At 45.2% G+C, this 5,278-nt stretch overlaps 1 protein-coding gene across 1 annotated transcript in view; it reads left to right on the top strand.

Annotated features, from left to right (window-relative positions):
- Positions 1-246: 246 nt before the first annotated feature.
- Rerg (RAS like estrogen regulated growth inhibitor) overlaps positions 247-5,278 on the top strand; it is a 106,759-nt gene continuing 101,727 nt past the window's right edge. Inside the window, exon 1 of the mRNA XM_031383698.1 lies at positions 247-996. The gene's annotated coding sequence lies outside the window, so the exon portion shown is untranslated. The remainder of the gene's footprint in view (positions 997-5,278) is intronic.

Raw genomic sequence — 5,278 nt, 5'->3', positions numbered from 1 at the left:
TTGCTTTCAGTGAGTCACCAGATACCCTGGTAAGAAAGCCCAGCTTTGGAATGAAAAAGGAGACGGGCATAGACATTTCCTGTTGCTTTGTTCATGCCCACCATTGTCTTTTGGAATCCTTTAACCTCTCTGAAGCTCCCCTTTCCCTCCGAAAGACCAGCAATTACAATAGCCATGCTTACCTCAAGGGAGGTGAATATCAAAGGAGCTGGGCGAAGTAAGCGGGGGGTGGGGGGTGGGGGGGGACTTGCTTAGCTTAGCACAGCATGCATGTTAATTATCTTTGTTGAGGTTTGAACGGGATGGGGTTTGACGCCAAAGCAAATCCTTATAAATGCTGGTCTTCCAGAGGGAACAGAGCACACCGGGGACTTTCTCAAATATACAAATATGAATTTCAGTTAAATTTGGTGTTTATATCTTTGGAAGTATATTTGTTTCCGATCCGATCCGGATTTTCTCTCAGCCATTTACTAGTCTTGGACCCGTTTATTTCTATCTTTTTTAAATCCTCTGCTTCCTCTCGAATATAATGAAAATAACTGAACACATTCCCAGGGCGTATTAGCAAGATCCTTTGAAACAAGGCGTAGAGAGCACTGCGTAAGTGATGCTTTTTAATCAAGAAAGAAGCCTGCAGGCCTGGCGCTGAGCTAGGCTGGGCTGTAAGGCGCTCGGCTCGCAGACTGGTCCAGCAGGGGGAGCCCGGGCACCTCACTGCAGCATCCCGGTGGCGGAGCGCAGCGGCGGCTGGCCGGAGCTCGCGTCCTGCCGCAGTCTCTCCGCTGCTAGTCTGAGCGAGCGCGAGGGAAGAGACCCCCGTCCGGGCACCTCACTCGGAGTCCCAGCGACTCCCACCCGCGATCGCGGCTCCCCGACTCCCAAACGCCTCCTGTAGCCCGCGTGGGTCAGCGTGGGAGAGCTGCCCGGTCTCCGCGGCCGGATTGCGAACTTGGAGAGGACCGCGGCTGTCTCCACGGCCTGGAGAGTGAACAGGTGAGTGACACGCACGTGCCCAGGTGGCTCCCCGAGGACAGGGTGCGAACCCCTGAGGGCTCAGCCCCTGGGTGAGTCCTGCAGGTCTCGGGGTCCCTGGCCAAGGGCGACTTTGGGGTTCTCCATGAGAGATGTGAACGCAGCCACCAGGCTTGACAGCGCGCCCTGCGCAGAGGGCGTCCTTCCGAAATAGGGGACATCTTCTCCCTATGTGGAGCTTGTGATCTGCAGAACCTGCAGCCCACTATGGGCTTGCTCCTTGCTGCAGGACCTGTTGATTTCAGGGTGGCGAGATAGCCCGGGGGCTTGCACAGTTACAACCTCTTTCCTGTGGGTGCTGCGTTGTGATAAGATGAAGGAAAATTCCTAGTAGAGAAACTGAGAAATCTTGATTTCACGAGAGGTCTGACCCGGAGAGAAGCGATCTCATTCCACCACCATCAGACTGGATTCATTGCTGTCTTGGACAGCTGTGCTTCGCTTTCTTTTTTTTAGGAGGCCATAAAAGCATTAAAATGTAATTATAAAAGATGCCCCGACCCGCCTCAAGAGGAAGTGGAAAACTCTGCCCTTGATAAACAGTCTGGGAAATGATTTATTAGGAGCAAAACCTTTTGATAAGTAAATAAACAGATGAATGAAGCTTTAGAAACGCGAATGTCATAGGTCTAACGGAGTCCCCACCGGTAGCCTCTTTGGTTAGTAGTGTGGAGGGAGTCAATGAATTAGTCAGTAATACCAAATAAAACAAGGCGAGCGTCTTTCCTTCACTCTAATGTTTCCTCTGATGACTTCAGGCATATGAAAAAGCAACGCCTTTCATCTCCTAAATATTTAGGTGTGATTTTGGAATGGAAACTTGAAACTTGTTTGGTTTTGCCTCCGGGAAAGCAATCTGCTCCTAGAATGAACTTCAGGCCATGGCAGGAAGAGTTCCTGTGTGAGAACCAATGAGTTTCCTCAGATCTGAGGGATAGAAGGTCTCTGGTTAATTCAACAGAAACTTGCCTGTAGGTTACTATGACAACAATTGACACGTTGATGGTTTCTGTCAAATTTTCATGTGGAAATAAAATGTGAAGGCATCTCTAGAGGTCAGCGTTGCATCTTCCCCTTGTCTTTTTTTTTTTTTTTTCCTTTTCCTAAATAGGAAGCTGACAGTAAGCAGCTGGATCTTTATTACATCACAAATGGGGACAATTTAACTAACGTAATTAATTTCTCATATGTGAGACCCATGAGCTACAGAGGGAGTTGCTGAAATATTTGACTTGGTCTTTAAAAAAAATATTTTGATGGTTACTTTTTATGAAGCATTGATGAAGAATATAATCAGATTTTAGATGCATGGGAATGACACTTTTGTATGAAATGGCAAATTATTGTTTACGAATGCTCCTGATGCATGCATGTTCTTGTTTCAAAAAAATGCAAGCTAGCAGCTATTTGTAAGTTAAAACATAGTCAACAAATTTAGCATAATGCAAGCCAGCAGCTATTTGTAAGTTAAAATATAGTCAACAAATTTAACATAATGCAAGCCAGCAGCTATTCGTAAGTTAAAACATAGTTCACAAATTTAACATGCAAACCTTAAATAGAAGTGATACATATGAAATGACAAATGAGGAATTTTGTTTTGACCCACTGTCTGCTTAGGTGGCCTGGAATAGCCCTTGAACTCATGATGTAGCCCAAGCTGGTCTTGAATTCAGTATCCCCCCAACTCTTGCCTCCTGAATGCTGGGGTTACAAGGCAGGGCCTAAAGAAGGACTTCATCTATAGCCAAAGGATGGGGTCGGACATTTAAGATCTTAGTTTGAGAGTCACTACAAAGTTGTCGTTGTCTGACTGGAGATGGAAGAAAAGGCCCTACTAAACACCTGCTTCTTCTTCCCTTAGGAGCACCCACACCTTATCGACCTATACACCAAAATGTGTGAGGTCCATGTTCATGGCTCAGAGAAAACAGGAGACCACTCCTCTTTGTGGGATATGCATTCAGAGGGAGTTCTGTTTTCTCTTTCCCTTTCCTGGGCTGTCTTTAAAAGCTGTCTACCCAAACATTGGCTCAAAACAGGGTCAGTTAGCACGTTTAGATAACAGATTGTGGTTAACCTCCTCCCCTCCCCTCCTTCCTTTGTTTTTTTGTTTTTTTTTTTTTTTGAGAAAGTTGCTGTAACCCAGGCTGGCCTCAAGTTGGCTTTGCAGCAGAGAGTGGCCTTGAACTTCTGAACTTCTTCCTAAATTGTGGCATTATAGGTGTGTGTCACCATGCCTGGCACAAATACAGCTTTACAGACTAGAAACAGTGAATGAGCTCTGAACTCCTGTGCCACTGAGTTAATGTATATAATGTGAGGTTTTGAGTTCATGTCAGCCATTGACGGAGTTCAGGCAGTGGGAGTCCTGAGCCGTGGGAAAGATGGGAGGCTTCCCACGGTTGGCTGTGCTAGGGGGCAACCACAGTGAACATATCCAGAACTCTGTTGTGACAGCTTGTCAGGCTGTATGTCAGGTTGTGAAGAAGGGAACTCCGTGTTTTTAGTCATTAAAGCAGCGAGTGCCTGGGGACAACTGAGCATATGGCAATTGGGGGAGGGGATAGTCAAGACCTCAAGCAAGGCTTCTCAGTTGCTGTGTGGCCCCTAAAGAATGCTTCAATAGCTCACTTCACTCTTCTGGAAAGTGGAAGCCCAGGATGGGGTAGCATCCTAAGGTCCGCCGGGCTGCTTAGCCAGATCTGAGTGTAAGATAGGACTTGTTTTTATAGAGTTGAGCCAGGACATCACAGCTACAAGTGAGAGACATACCATAGCCTAGTATAATAAATGTTAGGGGGTTGTCCTAGTTGGAAAAGACTACCTACCAAAGACACTACTTTCAAAGGACACAAACTTATCTCGAATACCTGGAAATGACCAAGTAGACACGGATAAGTTGGCTGGCAGAGGAAAAGCTTTCTGCACTGGCTGGGAGTTTGGTTTGATTGATCCCACACCCAAGGTCTTTTCCAAGTTTACATCTTCTGGGTATTAAGTGCCCAGATGTTGGGCTGACTGTGTAACCTGTGGCCAAGATGTTTGCCTGCCATCCATCCGAGTGAGGCTTTAGATTCAGCTCCCTACACAGCATAAAATCCCCCAACAAAGACCCCAGACATCATGACTAAGCAGCATCCTAAATACAATGAGCATAAGTTGTAAACAATGCTTCAAGTGTGAGTACACTGCTACAATCAGGCTTGCCTGAGATACCTTTAAAAGGGACTCCAAATGTGGCCCACACCTCATACCTTTTGTGTATTAGGTTATACCCAGCAAAACATAGAAGTACGATTGATTATTATATATTGGCTTTTGAACCATGTGCATCTGTTACATAATTTATCCTGTGGTCTAGTGTGAACTAAGACAAAATTTAACCTTGAAAATTGGATTGTTTAGCAATGGAGTTGATTTATATCAATGCATATTGTTCAATAAAGAGCTCCCAAGAGCGTCTCCTCATTACATATATTTATATGTTGAGTAATTATAAACAAGTGATAAATGCATTCATTCACATACCACTTATTATTAGTTATGTGTATATATATATATTAAAACCAAGCAGTTCTAAATTCTTTTTGTTTAAGATTTATTTCATTTTTAATTATGCACATGTGTGTTTGGAGGTGTGTACATGTGAGTGCAGAACCTGTAGAGACCACAAGAGAACTTTAGGTAATGAGGGAGCTGGGAACCAAACTCAATATTTGCTCTTAAGCACGGACTCATCCCTCTGGCTCCAGATCTAAATTCTTAAATCCCAACTTCATTTACTAGTTAAGTGGTTTACAGTGAGTTACTCCTATGGCCCTCTCTCTGGACAGTGGTGAAAATCCAATTAGAAGACACATCACTTGGGCATGTGATGGTCAGTGGTAATTGTTAACTTGACAGAGTTCTGGAAATCACCTGGGAGACGGAGTTTTGAGCAGGCGTGTGGGAAATTATCTTGATAGCATTGAGATGGGAAGCCCTGCCCAGTGTGAGGTGACCAGCAGCATGCATTGATCCTGTAAGGTTTTCTGGGACAGGACCAACTGCTTCATGCTGCTGCTCTCTTGCCTTCTTGACAGTCATGATAGGCTATATCTTGAACTTCCTGTAACAACAAGCCCTTTCTCCCTTGTTTTTGGCACAGTGATAGGATAAGAAACTACGACAATGCCGGGCGGTGGTGGCACACGCCTTTAATCCCAGCACTTGGGAGGCAGAGGTAGGCAGATTTCTGAGT

Source organism: Mastomys coucha, unplaced genomic scaffold (genome assembly GCF_008632895.1).
Source record: "Mastomys coucha isolate ucsf_1 unplaced genomic scaffold, UCSF_Mcou_1 pScaffold20, whole genome shotgun sequence".
NCBI classification, from domain to species: domain Eukaryota; kingdom Metazoa; phylum Chordata; class Mammalia; order Rodentia; family Muridae; genus Mastomys; species Mastomys coucha.
Note: the sequence above shows the minus strand (reverse complement) of the source record. Positions and strands in the feature narration are given on the sequence as shown.